The 27,318-nt window shown below is 39.7% G+C and overlaps 1 protein-coding gene across 4 annotated transcripts in view; it reads left to right on the top strand.

Moving 5' to 3' along the window:
• The first annotated feature begins 1,345 nt into the window (after positions 1-1,345).
• Positions 1,346-27,318, top strand: part of ZFHX4 (zinc finger homeobox 4) — a 210,300-nt gene continuing 184,327 nt past the window's right edge. For 2 of the 4 annotated variants that reach the window (XM_062188331.1, XM_062188327.1), the window contains exon 1: positions 6,844-7,225. The gene's annotated coding sequence lies outside the window, so the exon portion shown is untranslated. Of the gene's footprint in view, positions 1,365-6,843; positions 7,226-9,430; positions 9,585-27,318 lie in introns of those variants that run through there. The other 2 variants (XM_062188330.1, XM_062188329.1) reach the window with 2 other exon arrangements.

Raw genomic sequence — 27,318 nt, 5'->3', positions numbered from 1 at the left:
GGCGACGCGGAGACTTGGGTGGCAATGACAGGAGCCGCTGCCACAGCCCGCTGGAGGCACGATTCCCCACGAGTCCCAAACACACGCCTCACTAACTACTTTACAGCCACGTCCATTGATTTTCTTTAACAAATAAACATAATACCCGTTACAGCAACACTTCCTCTTGCCGCAGCTAGCATGCCTTAAGCTCTGATTGCTGCATTTCTCTGGACAGCACTTTTTACATGCCCAGATAAATCGTTTTCCTGCACTTCAGGTTTGGGGAGGCGAGTCTTCGCCCCCCACCCCCTTATAATCTGAGAATCGCCTTTTGCGGTCAGAGGAACCCAGGTCCGGACACAACTTTGTAAACCTGGTAGGGCTCTCTCTTCTCTTATTTGCATATTAATTTTTGCTAATAAGAAGTAACTCAATTTGGGAGGAAAACGCCGCCAAAGACAAGGATTCGTTTGCATCTGCAGGGGAATCAACAGTAGTTCGGCAGGCACACCTAAGCTACTCCTCTTGAGTTGTCTCTCAAAATATTACCTTAAAAATAAAGAAAGTATTTATTTTAAAGTAGCCCCCCTTCCAATGCCGTTTCTGCTTGTAGTTCTTCCATACATGTCAAAGGGTTGTTGAATTATTCATTATTGTAATTACTATCATCATTGTCATTATCCCTTTCCATGTGGAAATAATTTTATTATCGTAATTTGATATCTGAAGAATTTCCTGTTAGTCGTTTGATAATCATTTTTTTTCTGCTGAAAAGAAAAGTTTTGTTTATAAATGAGATAGAGAAAATGTTTTAAATGCTTTGATGTTTGCTATAGATTTCCGTTTATCTAATCGATCGGAATGCCAATAAAATCGATTAAAGGTTTAGTGTTTTACAAACAACCATTTTGTGCTTTTTGATTTTACGTTCAGAATGATTTTAATAAAGCTAATACTTTCCTTCAATATTCTCTCTTTAAAAAAAAATCTAAGCCTCCATCGTTTTCCTCTTATTATTAGAAGTTGCCACTTGAAGTTCCCCTAATAGGAAAATAAACACAAAATATAAGCAATGGCTGAAATGGTTTAAATTTCATTCTCTTGTTGCTCAAGGTATTTAAATAAGGCCCTTTAAAAATCTTGGTGAATTATATGCGATCACTCAGTGATTGCGGAATATTAAATTAAACTTAGATAAATCCGCATTGAAGGAGGCAGCACCCAATCCTGAATTTATTTCCCATTTTCTCTAACAGCATCACTGCGCTCCTCTCTTTGCAATGACAATGTGCCAAATCTGGGCATTTTGAAAACATTTTCCATATGCTTTAACAGGGGACTGATAGACAAAGAAGAAAAGGAGATGATCTTTTTGCTCTGAGGTATATTTTCTTTAACCTTTTCCTTTTAGACCTTCACAGATAATCATTTTAAAGCTAAAGTTTGAATATCATTTAATGTATTATTTTTGCTTTTACCTCTTTTTTCTATCTTGTAATGCATTGCTGATATGGGATTTTGGTTATAATTTAATGTAACGCTATCATTTCTGTACCTTGGCAAACAGTACTTTGCTTAAAATCTTTGATTCATTTAGTTTCTACTAGATACCTTTAGTAATTAAAGATGGATTTAATTATACATTTTGTAACTTGCATCAGATGGGTTGTTTGTTGCTATAGGATTTAATGGTGCTTTTGTGTCAAATATTTCGGGACATTACAAATAGAGGTAGTAGCTTTTCTTCCATTGTAAATAACTGCATGTTTGTCATAGAAATATGGATGATTGTATGAATGCAATGTCCCACTTTAAAATAATTTTATTTGGTGGCCGATTTTCGTGTATTTTCTACATAGCACTTCATTAACTAGAGACTGAAGCTTTTAGATTGAAAATATCACAACTTTGTCTTCTGTTCAATGAAATCTCTCTCTCTCTCTCTCTCTCTCTCTCTCTCTCTCTCTCTCTTCCACTTGTCTCCCTGTTCCCATCTGGATCGTCTCTTGGAAATCTTCCCCAGACAGAATATAAAATTGTCATTGGTTACCCTAGTTGGAAACGTCTCCATGTATATTTGAGGAGAGTGTGCTTAGGATCTTGGGTCTGGGTGGTGTGTTCAGGAGTGTCTGAGTGTGGAGAAGCCGGTGACAAGGGGTCCTCATTAATTTGCATAAGAGTTGTGGAAGTGCTTGTGAAGTTAGTGCACTGCCATTGTTTGAGGAAGAGTCCTGCCTGATTTTGTTTATAAACACTGAGCTGGTTGCCTAGAGGGAGAGCAGGTCAAAGCTCTGTCTGAACTATGACCCCGGAAAGGCCAGAGGGCGTCTGACTTTTCTCTTTCTCTCTTCTCCTTTTCCTTTTCCCTTAATTCTTTCTTCCCCAGACCCTCTACTACTACTCCCACCTACCCTTCCCTTCTTTACCTATGCCTGGTTTTACATAATCACCACCCCCTCCCTCAATTAAAAAAAAAAAATCAGCACCTCCAGAGAGAAAAAAGGCTAAAGCAGATTGAAGTAAAAAAAAAAAAAAAAAAGGACTTTAGGAAGAGAGAGATAAATAGTCAAGAATGTAAGAATGTGGGGTATAGACACAGAGACTGGGGAGCAGGAAGGGGACGTTTTTGACCATAAAAAAGAAGTCCTTGGAGGAGATAAGAGCTAGCCTGGACGAGGGAGGAATCAGGGAAGGATTTAACTACCCACAGATACGACACACACGCAAACATACTCAAAATGCCTTTCTCCTCGGAATTTCATTTCCTTCTGCTCACTCGCACCATCACAGGCAGTGTCCAGCCTCAAACGTTAGGTCTCTTTTGTGAGTCCTCAAGAAAACATTTTTCCCCATGGTAATGAGATGCCCCATTTCTGGAATTATTTCCCTGTAAATATAAGGTGTTTATGACACCTTCGCAAACAAGCCCCGCACTTTCCCATTCTCTGCGAACTTCGCATCTCCTCCTACCACGCATGCCACCCCCCCTAACATCCTGTCACACACCCACCCACCCCCTAACTCCCACACAGAATGTTCGAGCTTGGTATCAGATTGAAGTGTGTTTTGGGAAAGAGTTGCTGAGTTAAACACAAATGTTAGTTAACACGCTGCCTTTGTTATACAGAGGGGATAGAGGTGGGGGGCCCTGCCTCTGTGGTGATATAAAGGGTTCCCAACGCTGAAATCTTGTAATACCGCGCTTCAAACTGAGCTCCACTATAGACCCCGGAAGCGCGGTCAAAAGACTGGGAGCCTTTTCCCTGGGGCGGGAGTCGGTCTGGAGCTGGCGGGGCGTGGGGGAAAGGGAGGTGAGGGCAGGGCGGGGAAGGGGCGCACACACAGCCCAAGACTCATTAAAGCGGCTGTAAAGCCCACAGTGTCCTCAGTGTAGATTTGGGAAATAAAATGCACCGAGAAGGGGGAAAAAAAAAAAGTCGAGAAGTGGAAATTACTTTTTGTCTCAATGTTAATTACTTCTTGCCTCCAACACTCAACACCCAAACACCTGGTATCCCTTTCTGGCTCACTCCCAACTCGGTGCTCAGCGGCGGGGTCCCCGGGGCTCTGCCGTGGACCTGGCTCGGGCCCGGGTGAGCATGGGAGAGGGTCCGGGGAAAGTTCTCGCTGCGGCAGGGAAACCTCTGCTCGTTTCACTTTGAAATGAAAAGTAGCCAAGGTTCCGCGAGGGCGGCGGCGGCGGCGGGTTCGCGCTGAGTTTAGGGACAGCGGGATGGGGGCGGGGGAGGGGACGGGGTCAGAGGTGGCCGACAAGGGGTCCGCGGAGACCCGGGAGGAGCAGCTGGGCTCGCCGGCGCAAGGGGCGGAGAAGGAGGGCGCGCGGGGCCGCGGCGCAGCGGCGCAGCCGGGTCGAGCTGCGCGGATCGCGCCCGCGCCCGGAGCAGCCCGTGGGCAGAGCTCGGGCTCGCCCGCCTCGCCGCGCCCCTGCCCGCGGCGCCGCGCTCCGCGCCTCCGGGCCCACCCCACGCAGACCTGCAGCCGCTTCTCCCCGACAGCCATCCAGGCGCTGCCGCGCTCCGAGGCCAAGCCCTGGAGCGAACTCTTGACTGCACTAGTCCCTCTCTGCCCCTTCCTCTCAACCCATTAACCCCCGACCCTCACCCCCAGCATCTCTTCTTAGGAAAGAGGTGAAAGGAGACAAGAAAGATGATTAAAGACATCACACACACACACACACACACTTTTCCAAGGAAAGACAGCAGTGGGGGAGCGTAGGGGAGAAATAGCCACCAAATTTTGAAAAGGATTTGACGTTTGCTGTTTTGACATTAATGACATTAATGTTATTGATGATGTTTCAAGGAGAAAAAGGCAAAGAAATAAAGAAAACGAAATCATCATCATTTCCCTGTTCCTCCATGCCAGAAATGGACCCCTTTCTTCACCTGAGCCTGAAACAGACTTATTGTTCTCAGGTGTTTCCTTCTTCATAGGCATTTACCCGTCTGAAATCGCAGGAAATGGTTTTTCCATCAGTGAGCTTGTACATGGAGCCCTCTCCTGCAAAGGGCTTGATCTTTTCTGATTTGAACCTGAAAGTTTCCCTGCCTTCATTTCCCCTCAGTCTCTTTAACATCCCCCACCCCTTTTCCCCCATGCACACACCTCAAATAGTTTCTTTTTTTTTAAAAAAAACCTGAATGTTTGCTCTCTGCTGATGTTTTTCAGTAAACAGTAACGCTACATAAACACCTTTTCCACTTGCAAGTTACAGGGAATTTAAATGTCACCCCTGTGTGCATGCATATTTCTTAAGGCACATGAGTAAGCCCCACTGAGGTGCAATCAGATCCTCACAGTAAATTGGTGATACTGTGACTCTGTGAAGGTGGGCTGTAAGCTAAGTAACTATACAATCTTTTTTTAAAAAAAAGAAGAGGGGGAGGAGGAGGAGGAGGAGGATGAGAAAAGAAGAAGAAGAAGAAGAAGAAGCAGCAGCAGCAGCAGCAGCAAGCTTTTACTTTGAGCAGATCCCTGCCCAAAAAAGTTTGAAAAGGAATGGAATCTTTGGAGAGAATCATTTTCTTTCTGTTAACATTTAGTAGTCCTAGTTTCTAAAAAACTAGTACATGCTCCGACTTCAGATTCCTGAGGTGCTGATTTGCTTTTGACTCTTAATAAGGACCATATCTAGGTTTTATTCTCCACTCCAAACCTCTGAACTCGCCTTGTAACCTTAGCCAGCTGTTGAAGGCAGCCAGCCTTCCTGACCTGGGCCTAGGTCTGCTCTTAGGAGGACTAGGCTTTTATCTTCCCAGGTGTTTGGTTTGGGTTTTATTCCTATTTGCATCAGTCCTAGGCTCTTTCAGAGGTTCCCTGATAATGCAAGGTTTTAGGCCCAGAAAGATGCATGTTTGCAGCCTCTGCAGTTCCCAGTACTTGTGCGATAAACCTTTCGTTGGCATTTGGTAGAGTTGGTGCTTAAGGCCTGAGACAAGGTTTTGAAGCAGATCCTGGTGATCCAGAACTTCAAAGGCCTGTCAACTCAAAAGCAGCCTATACTTCACCTGTCCAGGAAGCTGGACATTGCAAGTATTTCCTGGTTTTAAATCGTTTGATTTGTTGCTCTCACTTTCTCCCTAGAATTCCTATTTTTTGAAATATTACATAGATGGTGTCTCCTTGTGACCTCTGCTGTGGCAGTGTGTCAGGATGCTATCTGAATATATACTTCTGTATGTATAGATTCCATTTTCAGTAGGGGGTATTTAAAAGTATGTCTATTCCTAGTTTTAGTTAATTATCTTTTAATGAAAGTGTCACTCATATTCACATCTGTAATATTGGAAAGAGATAATTAGATTTTCAAATGAGAAATCAGCCACCTTAAATTTTGCACCAGAAAATACCAAGTATATTTCATTCTAATGAGATCTGTAGTGGGGTTTTAAAATTCATCATAATGCGCTTCAAGAAAGATAACTCAACAGACTCGAAAGATGAAAGGTTTTTTTTTTCCCTAAGTCTTCTTAAAGCTATTACATTGAACTTATGCAATTCTGATAAAATATTCAAGAACATTACATAAAGGCTAGAAGTGGACCCCCACTATCACCCCTGCAACCACCACTTACTCTCATTGGGAAGTTTACTTTGCCTAAACTAACCACCTCCATCTCCCTTGCCCTGCATTTCCTGGGCTGCCTAGGCAAGCGAAAGATAGGAGTTTAAGAAGAATGCCAGAGGATGCAGAGTGCATTCCTCCCTTGCAATAGTCAGGGTTGAGTTCTGTTTGCACACAGTCAGGCACCCTTTATTTACATACATCTGCATATTTACTCAGCTACCCCCCCCCCCCCCCCCCCCGCATTTCGGCATTGGAGTGCGTTCCTGAGTCCCTGGCAATAAACCAAGCGGAGAAAAGCTCTTGGTTACCTTAACTCCTATTTCTGTTGAAAGCTTCCTAGTAAACAATCTCTGCTCGGACAATAATTACTTTGCTTCATTAAAGTGGAAAATAAAAATCTCAAATGGTTAAAGGGCAGTGCATTGGCGGCAGTTATGTTTATTTTTGCTCCCCTCTCTGGTGTGTGTGTGTGTGTGTCTGTCTGTCTGTCTGTCTGTCTAATGAAGTTTGGGAGCCGCGCGCAGGGGTGCGTGGGGTGCGAGCCCCGGAGGTCCCCATCGCCGGTCCTCTGCCGTCGCCGCGTCCCGGGCTCCAGCCGCAGCGCTGCGAGCCTCGGAAGCTGCGAGACTCCCGGGCTGCTCTGAGTCCCGGCTGCGCGTCATTTGCAGTCTGGGGAATGTTGATCACCTCACTAATTACACCTCTCTCTCTCTCCCCCCTCTCCCTCTCCCTCTCCCTCGCTCTCCTCTCTCATTCCCAGAGTGCATATCGGGAATAGACACACAAAGACATGCGCACTCAACTTAATCAGCCATTTTTTTAAACAGGGCTAAAACGATAATAATTAGCAGAATAAAGACATATCGGATTTTCATTTCCTTTCCTCCTTTTCCCAACCCCTTCACAACCAAACAGCGAGACCGCGGTCGGCACATGCTTTAACTCCTCCCGGACCCCCGAGGACCGCTCCATGCCCCCCACTTTCTGCTCCAGCGTTTTTATTTTCACCCAATAAAGTTCGAGGATTATTTTTTTATTTTTTTTTATTTTTAATGAACCCTCTCGTTTGACTTGGATGTGATCAGCTGTAAGTAAAATAAAAGCAAAACAAAAAAAGAGGCGAAGATCGAGTAGGAACTGCAGGGGAAATGGAAAGTAAGTTTTTTCTTTAACTTTTATTGAGTAGTTTGTGTTAAATTTAGGTCGAGTATCGATTATCTTTCCAGCCTGATCTTGCACAATCTTTGATATTTCGCTCCCTCTCGCCCTCTCCCTCTCCGCCTCTCCCTCTCTGCCCCTCGCTCGCTCGCGCTGGCTCGCGCACATCCCCTCATCCCGACCATCTCTTCCGCTCTGCCCCCCTTTCCTATCTCTTTCCCCCTCTTTTTTTTTTTTTTTTTTTTTTTTTTGGCTCAAGGATTTGCTCCGCCGAGGGAAGGAGGGGGCACCGAGGGACCTGATTTTCCACTTTCTTCGGGGGCTGCGTTTTTTTCGGGATTTAACTTTTGGATCAAGTGGCGGATCATCCACGTTTGGCCGGGCAGTTTTTCTCTCCTTTTTCCTGTCTTTTCGGGGGTCTGCCTCCTCCGCGAGCCCGGGGGGACCAGTCTCGCAGCCGGGGAAAGCTGTCAGCTCCGCGGCAGCGCGGCCAGCGGCCGGGGAGGGGTCCCCGCTCACCCCGCACCCCCTGCACCCGGGTCGGGATGACTCTGCCTCGGCATCAGCCTCCGAAAGTTTGGACGTGGGTCTGCGGGGCTCGGCGCGCCTGTCTCTCTGCCTCCCCCTCCCCACCTTCTCCTGCCTCGTCTTCCTTCCTCTGCTTACCGCCCCCACCCCGACTTTCCCCTTCTCAAGTTCCCCGAAGGGCGCCTCCAGCACTGGGCTGGCGGAGGCCGGGGGCTCGTGCGTACAGGGCAGAGGGTTCCCCAGGCCGGAGCCGCGGCTGCAGGTAGACGCCCGGCTGCCGGGGCGGGCAGGGGCGGCGGCGGCGGCGCGGGCGCGGGCGCCGGCGGACGGAAGGCAGGTCCATTAGGAGGCGGGATCGCCCGGCCTCGGGGCTGGGGACCCGGGAGGCGGCGGCGGCGGCGGCGGCGGCGGCTCGCTAGGGGCGCGTTCGCCGCCGGCCGTGCGTTAGACAAGAGGACAGACGCCCGCGGCTTGGGATCAAGAATCTTTTCCTTTCTTTTTGGCAAAGGGCAAGGGGTGTGCGTGTGTATGTGTGTGTGTGATCTGTGTGTGTGTGTGTGTGTATTGAGGGGCTGTGGCCGGCTGTGAGAACTGATTCATTCCTCGCCCCCCCCACCCCCAAAAGGGTTCCTTGTCTACAAATGAACTTCACCTCCTTCGCTTCTCCTGGCATCCAGCGCGCCTTCCGGCCCAGAGTCGCTAAGGACAGAGCGGCTGGAATGCGCCGGGGTCTCGCCTTCCTGCTACTTCTATCCCCCCCCACCCCCATTCTTTCTGCTCTTTTCTATGGGTTTAAAAAAAAAAACAATAAAATTTCTCGTGGAATTGTATAAAGTTTATCTGCCAATGCCCAACTTACAGGAGGTCCCCCATCCTGTCCCCTTGCCCCCCCCCCCCCAAGACTGTGCATTTGCTTTGTATTTCTTTTGTTACCTGCGATCCGGGCGGGGGGTTCCTTTCGGCCGCTTGGGCTGGGGTCCGGCCCAGAGAGGAGGCTCCGGCGAGCGCCTTTGGCCGCGACTCCTCACTTCCGCGCGGTTCTGGTGAGGTTTTAGCTACCGTTTGGTAAGACACCCTCCTTGTAGGTACCAAAGGTTCAGATCGCAAACACGGACCCCCCCCACAACCGACCCCTAAACACACACACACACACATACACACACACTCAACACACACAGACACACATTCTCCACGCTCCCCCCACCCACCTCCGGCCCCCACCTTGCCTTTCCCCTCCCCCCTGCCAAAAAAAGCACACACACAACAACAACACCCCCTACCCCCCCACCCCCAACCAAACAAAAACCCAAAGACAAGTTCACTGGCTGAAGATGGTGGATTGACACTGACTCAGACAGAGGCAGGTTCACCAGGAAATCTGGCCGTCCCGATTTCTGACAGTTGCATTTCCTCTCCTTGAGTCCTTCCTCCCCCCCCCCCTTTTTATTAACTCTGTTCCATGTTTAATCAAGGATCATGTAGATGGCAAAAGGAGAGACAGAGAGAGAGAGAGGAGAGAGGAAGAGAGAGAGGGAGAGGAGAGAGAGAGAGAGACAAGAGACAGAAGGAGGGTTTTTTTTTTTTTTTTTATTGTGTTCTCCTGGATTTTCAGTGGCTTGATCCCTATAAACGTGGAGTGGTTAAAGCTCATATGTAGTATTATATTTTTAGTTGGGTGGATGGATGGAAGAGTGAGGGAGAGGCTGCGGCTGCCGCTGCCTTTTCGGGTGTTGCTTAGATTAAGGCTGAGACTTGGCTGCGATTGGGACGCGACAGTGACACGGGCATCGATCGCTTCCATTGAGAGCAATGCAAAAACACAGCCCGGGTATGTAACACTCTCGGTGCCATCAACACTTGTTTTACTTTATATTTACTGGCAAAACTGACAGAGCAAGCTCAGACTTTCTTTCTTTCTTTTTTTCCTCTTTCTTCTTTTCTAACTGAAGAATAAAAACAACTGTCTATAGAAACTGTTGGAAAGGGTGGTTTAAATAAAACAGAAAGGATATATGCGGGATTATTTCACTACCTCTGTGACTGATTGGGTTTTAGAGTTTTTCTTCTCCACTGAGGAGCATATTAAAGAGAATGAAGGTTTTCTTTTTTTTTTCCTTCTTCATCTTAAAAAAAGTCCTTAAGGGAATATTTGATAGTTTTCAAGGTTTGCGGTTTCAATCAGCAGGAAGGCACACAAAAATAAAAGATGGCTAGCCAGCTGTTTTAACCTCTTGCACCTGGCTTCAGTGTGGGGATCATAAGATTTATACAGTTATTTTTTAAATGGTTTTAATATTTATGGTATAAGCTGGGGAGAACATCACTGTATTTATTCAATAGCTGGTTGCTTTTGGATTAAGAAAAAGTAAACTCATATTCAAGTGTTTTCATTTTTATGGCAATGAAGATAGAGTCAGTGAAATATGGGGGAGATACCATAAATCTACAAAGTGAAATGTACCCAAGGAACAAAGAAAGGTCAGGTAAACCAGCTGTGTAAGTCAGAGCAACAGCACCAACTGTAGGGTTAGACAGGGAGAGTGGACTCTGGATCCATGAAGTGAAAGTTGCCACTTAAAGTTAAAAATGAGGCAGACACATTCAGCTCTATTGTAGTCTTCTGCAGTTTTTAGCAAATGAGCCCAAATCTGTTCATTAATTTTGAGCTAGTTGGGTTATTTTAAAAGATGCTGCAGCAAGAAAGGAAAACATCAAGGAGGCTGAGAAAATCGCTGTTTAATATTGCAGAATTTACTGCTTCCATTCTGACCATGAGCCTAAATTTACACAATGAAATTTGATTATCTCTAATAACAATATTAGATCCTGCACTGGATGGATGAGAACTGAGGTGGTTTTGTTGATTGCAAGGGTTTAATGTTGCATTTCAGAATCTGATGTGGTTTGGCCTCCCTTCCATTAACTGGAAAACCCCTGAGGTTTTACAATTATTTCTTAAAGATAATACATTTAAGATTGCATTGGTAGGCTGAAGAAAAGTCATAAAGGCAAGAAGGGAAGCCCTTAATAACTCTTGAGATTCAGACATGTTCAGCAGTTAGATTGGCTCTGACTTCACCAAGGGTCGACAATGTGTCATTTCCACGAAGCCAAATTGCCCTCTGCCTATATGATATTAATGTGCAAATCAATATTTCAGGGATTAAATTTCCCTTCTTCATTTTTTATGGTTTCTACCTCAATAAGTCTCAAGTCTATTAGAAGAGGCTGGATGATTTAAAATCTTTCACTGCAGAATGGCTTGTCGTAGTCTTGTTTCACAGACCATTTTAGGATTTTCGTTATAAAGACTAAAGGCATCCTAAAGAAGTTGTGAGGCAGTGTAGAGCCAGGCTCAGTAGTGTAAAGCCCTTCTTCAATTAAGAGCTGAAAGGTATTGAAAATATAATATATGTGTGTATGTAATGTATAACACATATATACATTCTGCCGCTTTAAAATATTATGTTAATCACCTATTGATTTATTTCAAAATCAATGGAAGCTCCTTTCTTATTAGTGATTTGTTCAGCATTCTTGAGGACTGTGTTAATTTTCTTAAAGAACACCCATGAATCAGGTTGGTGTGAAAGTATTTGTGGGGGTTGGGGAGGATTTTCATTTACCAAGATTTTCCTGGGACGCATTTTTAGGAAACATTGTTTGTGAGAGTAATAATCAAGTGGTGTCATTTGCATACGTTGTTGTCACAGCTATCATTGCATTTTGTGGCTGAATGACTTAGCTGATATCTGTTAAATGAGGCAGGCCTTCTGCAATTCTTTCTGCATTTCGTTTCTAGCACTTAGTAGGGACAATGTTTCTTATTACCATGTTTGAGAAACACCGATATGAAAGAAAATACATGATTTGATGGGAAATAATACAAAGCAGAAATTTGGGTTGGAGAGGTCAAAATAAAAGATTGTGACTTTATCACATAATCTTGGGAAGGCCTACTGTCTATCATTTGGTGGTGTTTTATAGTCTTAAACCATCTGGACCAAGTTCCGCACAGCTGCACGAATTTCATATGTGATAGAACATTTTTTCCATTCAGTGTGAAATGTTCCTTCCTAAAAAACGTACACCAGACTCGCTTAATTTAGTCTGTTAAAAGAAATGCACATGAAAAAGGACAAAAGGCTCTTTAATCTCTGCAAGCTGTTTGTTTTTCTTCAAGATTCCTGTCTGTTTGGGTTTGAAAAGTCATGTTTATAGAGGAGATGATTCTGAGGTGTGACATTAAAATAATATATGATTTTTGGACTGGTGGCCACGCTCCTGCTTAATTTGCAGAACTACTTTTTATGCCTGTCAAAACACAGAGTTAATCTATCCTTATTTACAATTAATCTCAATAAAATTAATCTTAACTATGCTTTATTCAGTGGCTTAAAATATCTAATTATATTCAATTAACTGCTGTCATAGTAATTAACATTGCTTAATTGCCTCTGCATATATTTATGTAAAGCTCATTAGGTACTGCTGACTCCTTTTCCCTTTTCTGCTTGCTATTTTTGCTGTTGTCAAACCATTTTCATCTCCCAAGGTTCGACAACATCAATGAGAACAAATTCTTTCTTAACATCTTGAAATGAATGTTACTGCTTTCCTTTGAGTAGATACTTGTTGTGAGTCTTTAAGCACTAATCTATCCCCCCACCCCTTCATTTTCTTTATCCCTGGTCTCTAGCACACTCACAAAATATTTTCTGTCATTGTTGCTAGAAATATGAGAAGCCAGGTTAAGCTTTGTGTTTATAAATGAGGAGCCTGTCTGTGTCTGCCTAGGGGCTGTGCCCACAGGCAGAGGTTTGTCCCCCACTCCTCCCTCCCACACCCCAAGATCATTCTAAGGGTTAAAGACTTGGCCAAGGTTCAAACTGAGAAGCACCCAGGGAAAGTGCATGTGAATATGTACAAGTTTCATGTAATTAGTGCTTAATTATATTAACATATGCAAATTGTCAACTTAGGAGCTTGTTGAGCTGGCAAAGATCAGCTAGGCACAATTGCTGTATTGTTCTGAAACAATAATGGATTTCAGGTTGGATTGTGGAAACACATAACTAGCTATCTAATTTAACTCATACCATGGTGAAATTTCATTAGTCTCCATGGAGACTGGTTTAATTGTGCTGACTAATGTTCTGGGCTGCAGAATGTCCTAAAAAGAAAGCGTTGTTTGCCTAATCCACCTTACAATGACACTTGTTTGTACATGTTTCCCTTGTGTGAGAATTTGCATATGCAAATAAATAGTTTCTCTGCCCCATTTGTCATGGCTGTTCATTACCCATGAAGAGGACATTGTTACTAGGCTGTTACTGAGTCTCCCAAGACGGGATAGTGTCAACCAGTCCAGCTACATTCTTTCATAATTTGTTTCTGATTAATAGACCAGAGTGAGTCTCGTTCTCTTTGGGAATCTGTAAAGGGAAGGTCAGTTCTGTCACAGAAAAGAGTTTCTGCAGTAACTGAAGGACTTTTTTCTTCTTATTATTTGCTCTTTTCTACCCATTGGTTAACATAATCATATTTAAAATAATGTATTCTTGTTCTAAGAATGCCTCTACTAATAATCTGTGGTTTCCTAAAGCAAAAAGATAGGAAAAGAAAGGAGATTCTGTTATTGGAATATTAATCCTGTTTTTGACAGAAAGGTAAACTGATATAATTGCTTTTCAGTTGGAGGAATGGGGGTTTATACAAGTGTGAAAGCATCGGAAAAGGATTAGCATTTTTTTGCATAATGAAAAGCTCTGTTGAATAGGGTCCTGAATGGCTGACTGAATGACTAAGATGAAAGGAAGATGAAAATGCAGGCTTCTCTTTCTTTATGCCTATGCTCTGCTCTCTCTAAAGTTATGTTTGTCCAAGACTTGAGAAAACAAGCAGGGGCTCAGATTTCAGCAACTTTACAACATGCCCTGAGTTTTCATCATCACTGGGAAGCAATATGTGTGACAATAGTGTAGGGAGACGATGATCAACAGAGGTTTGTATGCAGAAGAGTTTTCAGAAACATGACAAATATTGACTGTTGGGTATCAAGAATTCCCAGCACTTTGATGGCAAAACCAGTTATTTTAGAAGGGGCCAGTAGTGTGGCATGGATGTTTAATTCAGTTAATGATGGAATAGTGTTTGTCTCCCATCGACTGTACGTGATTGTCTCCTTCGGGGGAACACTACTTGGGGAAGAGTTGTGTACTCTTTTGGTGATGTTAAGTGTTTTAAGTGGCCTATCAGATTCTGCAGCTGGGAGCGGGTTCTGGAAGAGGATGCAGTATTCTTTTCTTGGGATTTAATTCACAAAGCTCTGAATGCAGTCTTCGTATTGATTTGTAGGTGTACTGTATGTTTTATGTAGGGAAAATCCTTTTTTAAAAATGTCTAAGTACTTCTTGGATACATTTGCAGTAGGGTTTTCCCTTGTCACTAGTTTAGGGCTGTAACTGGTTAGCAGTTGACAATGTGATCAGGGCTCTTAATGATGTTTCTTAAACCATAATTAGGGCAGTTAAAATACCATAAGTGTTAAGACACTTTCAAAGGTGGGAATTGGTTCTTTTGTATATATGTAAATCAAGTGGAGTGTAGATAATTATTTATATGTATACATTTTAAACAAGCACTTTCCGGTTTGAGGTCACTACAAATGATCCATTGAAGGCTGCCCCAGAGCAGGGCTGGAAGATTCCACCAGATACCAACCTCCTCCCATGTTTGCTGCTGGACTGTAGACCTTCCATCTGCCCCATCACTTTTGCAGTTAGTTGCCGAGGTACTATTAAGATGGTTATGTGGAAACTTGGGAAATCAGAAGTGTTTTCACACAAATTTAAGTGTAAGGGTTGCCTCTTGAGTACAGCATATTGTAGAGGAAAACTATTTGATCTTTGTTATATAGTCACCAAAATTCTTTACTGGAACCCTTTTTAAAATTTGTCAAGAAATTCTGGATTGTTTCAGAAACTTTTATGGTTAACTTTATGATATGCTTGAAAAAAGTCTTAAAAGAACAAAAAAATCCACATGGAGGCTATTCTTTTACATGCATAAGGGCTTATTAAGGTATTTCCATAAGAAAAATGTGTTAATTTAAAAAATAAATTCATTTATATTTTAAGACATTGTTAACCAGGCACCATGTGTTGTAACTGGCAGTCTTCCAGCCACCATGGAAGTGGATCACACATGGGTTAATAGTAGCTTATGTGATGTCTGCATTCTTAGGAAATGGGCAAAAGCCCAGGGTATTCTGATATCAAGATTTTAGGAATCAGACAGAAAGCAGAATATATGTTTATATGTGAACAGATGGACACATGTGAGAACTAAAAGTGAACAATTTCTCTTGGCACTTGTTTTAGTTATCCTTGATGATATAACCAAGATCTTAGTGCACTCACAGTCTTTGATGACAAAGGACGAAATGGGCTTTTAATGAGGGCTCAATGGCATTATTTTCTTGCATAAGGATTGTGCTCCTTGTGATCTTGCTGGATTTGATGTTCTGTTAATTCCCTCATTTCAGAGGTTCACAAGTTCCCTCGAAAGTTTGATATGGTTTCACATTTGACATACAATCCTCAGTTCAAGAATGACTGCTCTCTATTGCCCTGCTTTATGAAAGGTTTGTCAGTGAAATAAAATCTTTGCTATTTTGAGGCATTTTTGAATGTGTGCATACAGCTAAAGAATGGCTTTCACACTAGAGTCATATTTATCTTTAATATAATTAACATTCTGGAAATAAAAGCACAAACACAATTTAAGAATTTGGGCAGATTTACTTAGTTAATATATCATAATGGCTTAGTGGTCCAGAAGAAGCCCTGAGTCGATGCTTTGGTCACTGAGGTCATAGGTTCACACACCAGCATCATATACTCAAATGATAGATCATTTCTAGTGTTCGCCTGTCCTGGGGATACAACAGTGCTCAGATGATAATTACTGAGTGCTATGAATTATAACACATACCTCTAAAGACAAACTTTATAGGTTCCATTGTGTCCTAGCCATAAAAGCAGAAAGCATTCTGCAAATATTTACTAAGATCTAAATCATTTTAACCAGAGAAAATTGACTTTTGGGTTAAAATATGCATTTTATAACTGTCCATAAAATCCTTTTCCTTCACTGTAAAGAAGAAAGGAAATCCATAGCTTTAACAATGTTAAAATGCAGAAACATGTGAGCTAGTGTATACCACCTGGTTGCATTGTTAAAAACAAAACAAAACTTTGTAAGAGGAAATTTCTGGAGAATCTTAAAATTTGCCTGTTTGGAGCAATAAATTGAAGGCACTCAATTACTGTTAGACTTATCCTTCCCAAGTTACCTTCATTAAACTTGCAGTTAATAAATGGTGATTTGAAATACATTCCAAAATACAGTTCTTAGTATTTCTCTAAAAATAAAAAAAATTGTAGATTTAGGAATAATGTAATTAATACTTGAGATTCCCTGAGGTCACTAACTGAGAACAAATAATCTATTTTGGTTTGGCAGATACAGCTGTGGTTCATCCTAACACTGCTGTTCACTAGAAGTGTGTATAAATGAACACATGCGTGTACACACACACACACACACAACCCTACCTTCTTCCCATGTTATTGTCATTTTTTCCTCTTCAGATGCAAACACTGTGGTTGTCAGTGAAGTTTTCCTTTATTGACTGGGCTTCTTTTCCAAGAATCGGCCAAGACAATCTCAACAGAAAAAAAAAAAAGGTAGGCAGTAAGACAACCGGAAACTGTAAAAATGCTAGGAGCCTAGGAACCACCTTAGTCATTCAGTTCAATTAGCTTATTTAAAAATATGGGATAATGAATTTAGGAGAGTACCATTTACTTACCAGGAAGGTAGGAGAATGTGAAGATAAGAACAGAGATATTAGATATCACAACTCTGGAACCAATGGTCTCTCAACTATATGGCTGTTGGGGAAAGTGTTTGTTGCATGAATCAATATGGAAATTGTGGAAATAGTAAGGAACAGGAAAATGTTCAACAGTAATCCAACTGTGATGCTGTCTCCATTGAGAGAGTGATTTTTCTGTTACCAAGAGGAAACAAGTAGAATCTGGATTGCCTCATGTCAATTCGACTGTTAAGTATACTTTTGCCTTAAGCAAAAGGTTGGATTAGGTGCTCTGAATGGCTGAGAAAGGTCCATGATTCATAAAAATACTGATGATCTCAGTGACTTACAATTTATTCTTAATAACCAGGGACATGGTGTGAACAAGAACAAGGTTTCCATTCTGTGTAAGGAAAGTAACCAAGGACAACGTCGTGATGTTTTAGGGGCATTAAAGTGTATAGAAAGAATGACAGCTAGTTAAGACCAGCTATTCTTTTGATTATAGATACTTTGGATTCCTGTTCCTTTTTGAGTAAGTATAAATTCAGCATTAGATATTTGAAAATCTTCTCCATGTTTTGGCAACCCAATGACCAATAGCTGTTGTAATAGATCTGGAAGATACTTGGTTTAAATTCCTGTTATGGCTGGCCTTATCCCAGTTATTTAATCTTTCTGAACCCTCAGTTTTCTCATCTATATCTCAGAGATTACATAAGAACAAACTGTTATGAATGTTAAAATAAGTGGATGTGAGAGTGTCTGATTTCCAGTCTCTATATTCCTTTTCCATAACTGGCTAATCTACATACATATTTAGAATAGAGTTGTTCCTTTTCCCACAGGGAAGGAAGTAGGATTTAGGCAACTGGGTATGTCCAGGATGTGGCTATAGGGATGGTATCCTTCTTGTTATGTTTTCTGATTGACATCTTAGTTGGCATCTAAGGTTATAGGTGGATAGCTCTTCAGATCATTATTTTTCAACCCATCATCACAAGTTGGTTTGCTTCTGAGGGGCTTCTAGACATTTAATGCATTGTTGGGTCTCCATTTTTCTAATACACAAATTAGGACAGAAATAATTTTTAAATAATTCAAACTTTGGTCTATCCATAGCTCAAGATTCCAGGCTGTCCATTAAATACAATAATAGCAGAGACCACAAGGTTTATTTCCAACTTGAAGTTGATCCAATCTGCTTAAAAGACCTTTGAATTAGAGGACTTTCCAAAATTGGAATAGATGCATAGCAACACCTTTCTATACTCAGTATAATTATATTTTATATATAGTTATATATGCAAATATAACATTCACATAGGAATATATGTTATTTGTTATATAGGAATATAGTTATTGTCACATGATACCCTATTAACAAATATTTATACCAGTCTAGAGAAGAAATCCAGCCATTGAAAGTTCAATAGTATTACATAACCGTTACATTTTCTTGGGTGATTTTATAGCCAAATTATTATGAGTCTCCACCTGCTTTATCTCTTAGAGGAGACTACAGTTCTTTATTTTTTATAATAATTCATTTTTCAGTGGGAAAACCCTTTGGGTTTTTTTGATCTTTAAATTAACAATTTCACATGTGTTACATGTAAGATAAACAATTAAAATTATTATTTATTTTTATGGGATATATTTAGGTGTATTTGGATTGTAAGTTGCCAATTTTGAGTTTGATTCTGCTTAGTGTTTGTATGTTTGGTTCACAATATTTGTTAAAATCTCGTAAAAATAAAATGTGTGCACAGCCCTATGTTCTGGTTGTCATAATAGGCCCTGGATTTGACATTTGATTTGAAGCACATTTATTTAAAGCTGAGCATTTACTGAATACTGGATATATTTTGTTAAAAAAGCAATCAGCACTTAGCACTTTTCATAATGCTTGTTTATGTGTTTCCTCAAATAAATTGCAGTCTTCATGAGGGCAGCACCATGTCTGTTTAACTATTGTATCTGCAGTGATGGGCATATTATTGGCAAATGCTTGCTGTTCGATGAAAGTCTGTTGAATGGATGAATGGATAAGTTAATTTGTGATAACTAAAAATTATAAGTAGAAAACTTCAGCTTACTATACTACTGGAATCTGCCTCTTCTCTTGAAATCTAAGCACTGAAAGGATATATACAACCTTAAAAACAGCTGGGCCTGTCCTGGAAAATTCCATAGAGAAAACTATCTGCCAGTGCAATCTAAATGGTTTTTATATTAGAACCATAGATTGTTGGAGTGGAAAGGGATATAGCACAGTCCTCTTGTTTAACCGATAAGAAAACAGAAGCTCAAATAAATTCCTGGGAAACATCAGGATTAACTACAGAATGCTGCTGATGACATTTAATGTGTGTGTGTGTCCTCTTAAGCAAATCACTTAACATTTTTTTCATCCTAGTTGATTTAGCTCCTCCCATATCCAAAAAATCTATAATGTTAACATGAAAATAATTGGCTATGCTAGAGATTTTTTTATTTGTGGAATTTTGCCAAGCAGAGGAAGTTTCTTAGTTGTTATTATTCCTGAGATGACTATAGGTCAAGTTGACTGTTAAAGTGTTAGAGATAGGACAAAAATTGCCTGAAAGGTGAAAACTTGCAGGAAAAATGAGGGGGTGGGTCATTTAGTTCTCAGAATGAAACAGGGTGAAGATTAGGAATCATTATGGTTTGCAGAAGTTGCTAGTCCTAGAAGCCTGTTTAAGTGCTCACTGTCAACAAGGAAATCATGGGCAGCACTTAAAGTGGCTCACCTCTGATTTATTCATAAACCTCACACGAGCACTTGGCTTTGTTCTTGCTCTAGTAAGGGGGACTGATGCCAATAAGAAGAATAAAGAGCTCCTTGCATGGTCCAAAAGTGAATAGCACTTTACCTCAAAGCCTGACCTCCTTTCCTGAGGTCTGTTATGCTAGAGTTGACTCTGACTGGTTGTGTGTCCTCAGATGAATTGAGAGAAGAGGTTATAACAAGTGTCTACTCTGTAAAGTCCATAGTATACATAACAAGAGCTATGTAACTGGAACCTGGGTTCTAACTAAACCTAAAGGTTCTGAGGTGTTTATGCTATAGGGAAAGGCTTCCCTTTGCAAAGAGCTTGAAGAGTTTCACATTTAATAATAGTTGAAAAATATAGCTTGTTTCTAATGAAGAATATGATGATCACAGTGTAAATTTGGTTTTGGCTATCCCTTTCCCCACTAAAGTGAATTTAGAGAAATTTAGTAATAATACTATAAAAAGCTACTGTTATGGGGATAGAAACAAAGAAATGGCTTAGCAATTGATTATCCATATTTATTGGAGAGGGTACCTTTGTATCACTTCACAAATTAAGGTCTGCTCTAGCTGCCCATGTTGAGGGAAGGAACCTTTAAGAATTGGTCAGCTGGCTGGTTTGCACTGGGACAGAGGTTGAGTAGAGTTACTTAAATCCCTAGAGTAACATTTGGTTAATGCTAGTTTTCCCTTGCCCCACCCCATCCTGTCAACTCTGGCTTCACTTTTCTTCCTTTGATGAAGTTGGTCTCATTAATTTTATAGTGTGTGTATTTACAAAAATTTTTTCTCAAATTTTCATAACAGATTACATGAACGTAGAAGAGCCATATTAGGAGATGGTGATGAGAGTTAATGATATATCTTTAGATAAAGCCATCCTCCCGTACAATCACATCAGAGTCATCAGCTCATTTGTCATGGCTGAAGTGAAAATGTCAGGAACGATGAGCGTATGAGTGCTGAAGCGGGTGGAAGGGCTTTTGGAGAGAGGCATTTTTGTGCTGGGAGCTGGCCATGGCTTAGATTCAGCTCCAGGGAAATATTGGGATTAACCAACACTGTGTAGAAATCCTTAGCATAACAGAATTAGTTGGGAAAATAAGGGGGTGGAGGTCATGAAGATGGGCACATTTCTGGAGACATGCTCTAGGTTGCAGTCCAGAAACCATGAAAAGGAAGGAGGTGATTTATTATAACTATTCTAAAGGATATGCTGTATGCGGGATCATTGATTTCAGCAAGCTTGAAGTCATAGTTTGAGTGGCATCGAGGGGAGACGTGCATAACATGCACTAAAAACGAGGATGTACATATGGCTTTTGTTTCAAGTTTAGCTGTAGTAAAATAATTTTAATTTTAACATCCATCTAAAAAAGCTTTCTGGAAGATAATATTTGACTACAAAAAGGTAACATGGCCACACAAAGTACTTTTGATAGTAGAGTGGAAGTTAACAATTTAAATAACAATAACTATGATGAAATACTTGTTGCATGATTGAATTTACACAAAACTAAGAAGCTAAACTTTCTTTACCCAGACTTCATTCTGCAACTTTAATTGAAAAGTAACTTATTTTCTTCAGCTACAGAAGTTCTTATCTTTGATGGAGCAATACTAGCAGATTTATTTCACGTTGGGTCCAGTTAACTGTTCTCTTTCAGATAATGTACCCATACAACCTTTTCTTGTTTAATTCTATTGATTTACAGTGTTAAAGTGAAATAATCTGATACCTGTTTCCTGTCCTTTGAGTATTTGTCCTCAAAGAGTCTGATTAGTTTTTTCCCCTAGCTCTTTAGCTGTTTTAAATGTATAATTATCATTGCATGTCATTTGATAGCTGCACTAATTGCTGCCAACTATTGTCTGTTTGCACTTAATGTTGAAACCTGATCAACATCCTGCTTTGGTTGATGTTTGGTGGTAAACTTTAATTAAGTCTTATTGCATTGAAGAAGAGTTCAGGCTTGGTGCTAACTAATCATTTACCTTCATTATGTCCTGACAGCTTCACTTGTTCTTGGTCCTAATAGATACACCAGTCAGTAAATAAACCTGCAAACCTCATGCCTTGTAGTTGCTCCACACTGATATTTTGCTACTTAAAGTATACGATAATTGGGCCCAGATAATTATTTAGTTAGTTTAGTATCTCTAGTTTTGCAGACACTAATCTTAAATTGCTTCTTTCATGCTGGACAATTTCATTTTAATAGAAACTGTAGATTTGAGATAACATTATTCCTTCAACATGGTTCCTCTGAACATGCATCTTTTGAATCAATACAATTAAGCTTGTCTCCTGTTGGAATTCTTGTAATTATTTTTCCTGAAATACTTTTCCTGTAATGATATTGAAGTAAAAGTAATCAGGTTACCAGCAGATCATGTAAAATTCAACTCAAAATTGCTGGCTGCTTGATTTTAATTTGTCTGACATCAAGTTTGTTTGAAAAGGGATAATATGTGGGTAAACCAAGGAGCTTATAATTATGGTTGACGTTTGTTTGTTTATAATGAAATCTAATTAAAGTTCATACATTTAAAACACAAAAGTTAATTACCAAATTGCTCACTTCACTGATGGGCAGCAGTCAAATTAACTTTCAGTCCAAAGCGGGGCGGGGGGGGGGGGGGGAGAAGAAGAAGAAAACAAGAACCAAAAAAACCCCTCCAAACAAAAGACTTTTCATAATAGAAATAAAATAACCAACTAATCTTAGTGATCAAACACAAATTTGCCAATATTTCATCCAGAAGAAAACTTGGCATTTCACTTATGTTCTCTATTATACTAGTCCTAATGTGGGTTTTAATATAAAGTGATTTAGAATATTTACTTGGGATATAAAAAGAGACTTGTATTTGGTAGACTCTGTGAGTGTTATAAAGTGAGAGGCACTTGGTGGTGATTTGAAGAATTATGTGTATAACTTTCTTCATTAAAATTAGTAGAAATCACATGAAATAATTGAAATCATTGCTCAGGGAATAGGAATGTTTGCTAGAATACTTGATCTGTGATTAGTTTTATAAAGATAAGTTTGGTAGGTTTTAGCCTGCAAGAAATTGAATTTTTTTTAAAAAATACCATTACACTTACTGTTATGTTTAGTTATGAGATCATATTAGTGGTAACCATGAAATACAAGTAATTATACAACTGTTTTTTAAATATTCAGTTGTCAGTCATTCAATAATCAATTTTGTATCTGAATAACTGAAGAAGGAAGAAATGCAGATACATGTTAGACTATATTGTCTTCTTGTTGACGGTGATTAAACATATATGTGTATAATGGTTCTCACTAACAGTAAATCTCTTTTTGAAGATAAATATATTATATGACTATATATACCTTAATATAGCCAGTTAAAATTAAGTTTTTAAATGTTCCTGTGTTATGACTTAAAACATTATCAACTAAATACTCTTAGATTGTGTATATGCCAGAGATCAATCAATTACATTTTAAAGATCAGGTCTATAACCATTTAAAAAACAGGGCAAATGTAACTCATAAATTTTCAAAAATGACTGATTCAATCCATCTCCTTCCAAGAAAAACTAAAGGGTGCCATCCTAATGCTTCCTATTTAGCAGTGTTGTGTACTTGAACTTTCAAATACGATAGGGACTCAGGGAGAGGGATCTGAGAAGGAAAAGGGTTCTTTCCATCATTAAGATGTCTGTAAAATTGAGTGGAATTTAAATAAACTTTTAGTCTTTTCAGAGAGAATATATAAATATATATTTAACATAATACCTGATTGATTTATAGTTTCATATTTATTTAGGGAAGAAAAATTGAGAGGATCATGTAATCATTAAATTCTAATCCTACTTTGCATAGATGAGACAAAGAGAAGATCATTCATGCTTAAGTATGGCTGGGTCACTGGCAGTTGGAGATACTTTTTTCTTCTTTAAGGAAAGCAAAAAAAAAAGTCAGTATAAACTCACAGTATTGGCAAACAACAGCTTTCTAGTAATACTTTAGCTGATTAGGACATCCTTACCCTTTAATGAAGCAATCACTACAAAGCCCCAATGTCAGCTGGAATAGTAGCAAAACAGTATCAAAAAAAGAATCATAAAGAGGCATTGAACATAATTAATTACAGTTAATGTCCTTGTCTCACACCAATGCAAACTCTTCATTTTCAATTGTAATGAATAAGAAAATTAGAAATCAACTAGATTGGTGAAAGGCACCAAAATTTGTTTGCAGAAGATAGCTAAAGTGTATTGGGTCTATCTTGTACATTGGTTATGATGTTTTCTTGAAGCAAACAAATAAAATGAGTCATGTAATAGTGTAATTTGGTAAAAGAGAGATTATTGGTTCCTCTCCAAAGAAAGTGGCCAGAGTTCAATTAAAGTTGTAAAGAAAACTGAATAAAATTCCTGTTTCCCACAACTAATCAAATTGAGAACATACCTTGCCTCTTCAGTTCTTCAACACATAATGCTTAATGCTATGTAACTGTCATAGGAAGTCCATGTAGATTTAGAGGTGTGCAAGATGCTGGGGGAAAATGAGATGAGAGAGGAACAGAAAGAAGGAGAAAGAATCAAAGAGGGAGAGGATGACTATGCATCCATCACGAGGGTCCTATTTGTAGGGAAAGAAACAAATTTGCATGGAGTAGCTAATTTAATTTTTAATGAGAAAAATGAGATGAAAATAGGGGGAAATGACTTAGTTGATGGACACACTCATATTTGTCTCTGTAAACTTTCCCTCTTTAAAAATGTGCTTGTTTTAAATGCTGAATATATTTGGTTACATCCTTCTATTCAAACTTAATTACCTTCTCCCCTTTGTCATGACATGGGTGGAAAGTTTTTGCCATGTCAGGAGAGGTCGTCACACATTCTTTTGCAGTTCTCTTCATTAATTCCTCCTTGCAGAAGCATTTTCTCTCGTGCTGGGAAGGTAGAAGGGTGTAACAGAAGAGCCCGAAACATCAGCAGGAAGCTCTAAGCTGGTTAATGCAGTATAATTGTCTGGACATAGACTGGTCTTTGTTTGTGTGGTTCACTCCGAATCAGCTGTAATTAACTCCAGAGTGTTTCCAGATTGCCAGCAAAGAAAAATTACAGCTTTTCTGTTTTAAATTGTAAAGCTCACAAACATTAACTATGCAGATTGCATTTACTTTGATATATTTCTATCCTGCAAGGGGAAAAAAAAAACAACAACCTTGTTTGACTCTCCCCACCTCTAAAAATGTGCTTTTGTTAAGTTATTTGATTTAGTGACTATTGGACCATAATAGCTCCTTAATAGTTGGGCTTGAAACCTTTTTACTTAATATTTTCAATCCTTTGACATCCTTGTATTGCCTTCCCTTTTGCTAACATTTTTAATACTGCAATGGGAATGAGAAGTTTTGCAATCTTTTATGAAATGCTAAACATACACTAAAATAAGCAAATTGCAGAGAAGGCTGCCTTAAAGAAAACCACTAGCACCCACTTAAAAGGCTGAGATCAAAGATGTTTTCTGACATATCTGGTGCTCCCACACAGGTATTTTACCTGTGTTTTGATATCCAAAGAGACTGTGGGAAAGGACACCTTCACTACCTTCTTCTCTTGGTCAGCACACCACACCCTTTTAAAAGCTTCTGTACAGTAGTTTGTAATTATGAATTCCAACATGGGTAAAAATGAGGTAGCGGTGTGAACTAATACTGCCTTGTACACAAAAGATCTGTCAGCAACTGATGCAAAAAAAAAAAAAAAGTCCAGCCAAAAATTCTTTTTTTCTTTCTTCTGAATTTAACAATAAGGAATTTAAGCCTCAATGTGGCTTTAGCAACCAAAGAAAAGAGGCTCTTGGTGTCTGCATAATACCACTTTGATGGATTTTTTTCATCAGTTCTCTGTACGTGGCAACAAATAAACAAGTATAATTATACTTGTGAAGGTCTATTCATTGCTTTGTCAGGATTAGATATATGTGCCGTTTTCACACTGCGCCTCTCTTTTGTCTTTGCCTAACTCACTATGACATATTGATAGAGGATTTGGAATGGGGAAAAGGCCACAGCAGAGACAGTGATGACCTTTTGGAAACTTGATATAATTCAAGGATTTTTATTTATTTTCTATTTTTTTTCCTGGATTTGTAACTTGTTACCAAATTCTCTTGTAAGTAGACAACTTTTAACCCATTTAAAAATGGAGTACATAAAGACTCAAAGTGTTAAGAGATGGTTAAAGAGCAGATGAGAATAAAAACAATAGGCTAAGGAGTGCATTGGTCTTTCCCAGCACTTAGCTGAGTGGCTAACCTAGCATTCCTTTCCCATTATTCTGTCCTCTTGATCAGATCACGTTCTTTTTAATCATTTCACAAACACTGTCTCACTGGACCGTAGAGGAGGGCTGGGACAGTCTCAATTAAAAAACAGAGGTAAAACTGGCCGCTCTGATTTTGGGTTCTAATGGGAACTCTGCTTTCTGAATGCAAAGGAATTCTTCTATTGTTCAGAAGGCACCCCCTTTCATTAGCCAGGCTCCTTGTAGGTGGGTTTGCTCATTTAGCAGAGCAGAGTTTAGGCAGCAGTGCCTGCAGAAGAAAGCAAAGCAGAACGGGTAGTAAAAAGTTCTTTTCTGCATATTGTCTATTAGTTCTGAAAAAGGGATCTGACATGATCAAAGTCACTGATCTTGTGAATTACTGAGAATACCAAAAAATGTGTACACATATTCTAAGCAGTCCAGCAGGTATGTATTGCTCTGAATTTAGCATTAAAATGATATTAGGTTTTCTTCTAGGAATTTCTTGAGGGCTTTGGTGATTTTTAAAAATACAATGTTTGGCAGCAGAGAATAGAAATTGGTGAAGACTAAATAGAAACCAGCTTAAATGGTGATGCAACTTTTACAGTGAGTTAACTTGTTACGCAGTCATTTTGGAATGAATTCTATGGTTTAAGTTAAATGGTTATCTTTGTGGTCTTTTCCTGGGACTTAAAAACTTTAGTGTAAATTTTCTAAATAGATCACATTGATTTAAAAAAAATACCTCTCTGACATTGATGACAGTGAAATCACTTAGCATCCTATTCAGTGTCACTGTCCATACTGTTCTAAATAACTTTTTAACTGCACAAACTTGAGCAAATCCACCAGAATATAATGATATATATTGCTGTGGTTATAGTCCACAGCTTCAGGATAAAAATTAGGCTGTGTTTTACCAGCTATATCTATTTTGGTAGTTTTGTTGTTAGTTTTAGAATGCTATGCAAATTTGATTATATAGAAGACTTATGTTTTTTACTTAGTTTCTGATTAATGTGTATTGAGAAGAAATGGATCAGTATTTTTGTGTAAAATTATGGGGAAGCTTTGTAACAAAATACTCCTTTATCCTAACACATTGCTTTAACTTGTGATATGTTCCTTAAATTAGTTTTTAAGTTTTTTATATAGCAATGATATTACATTTTTGAAGTTAATCTGGCTCTTGTAAGGTAAAGTAAAAAAGATGGGTCCTAGTTTGTATAGAGAAGTAATGAGATCCTATATTGCAGAGTCCATTTGGCATGTAGCCAACATTTACATACAACTCATTAGAGGTACATTCGAAATGTGTGTAATGATTCTAGCAAGTGTTTCTGGGGGCTGAGAGCTGTTGTAGGAGTGAAGATAAAGCAATTCAAAATATGATAAAAACAGCTTGGAAACTCTTATAAAGCTGTAAAACATTTGGGAGCTTTTCACACTCTTTAAAATGAAGGTAAATTGTCCACGTATCAGATGTGTGTGTCAAACCTAAGATTATTTTATTATTGGGGGAAAAACTCTGGGTTCTGGAACTTTATATTTTAATCTAGCATCATTAATTTAGCATTGAC

The sequence above is a fragment of the Lepus europaeus genome, chromosome 4 (genome assembly GCF_033115175.1).
Source record: "Lepus europaeus isolate LE1 chromosome 4, mLepTim1.pri, whole genome shotgun sequence".
NCBI classification, from domain to species: domain Eukaryota; kingdom Metazoa; phylum Chordata; class Mammalia; order Lagomorpha; family Leporidae; genus Lepus; species Lepus europaeus.
Note: the sequence above shows the minus strand (reverse complement) of the source record. Positions and strands in the feature narration are given on the sequence as shown.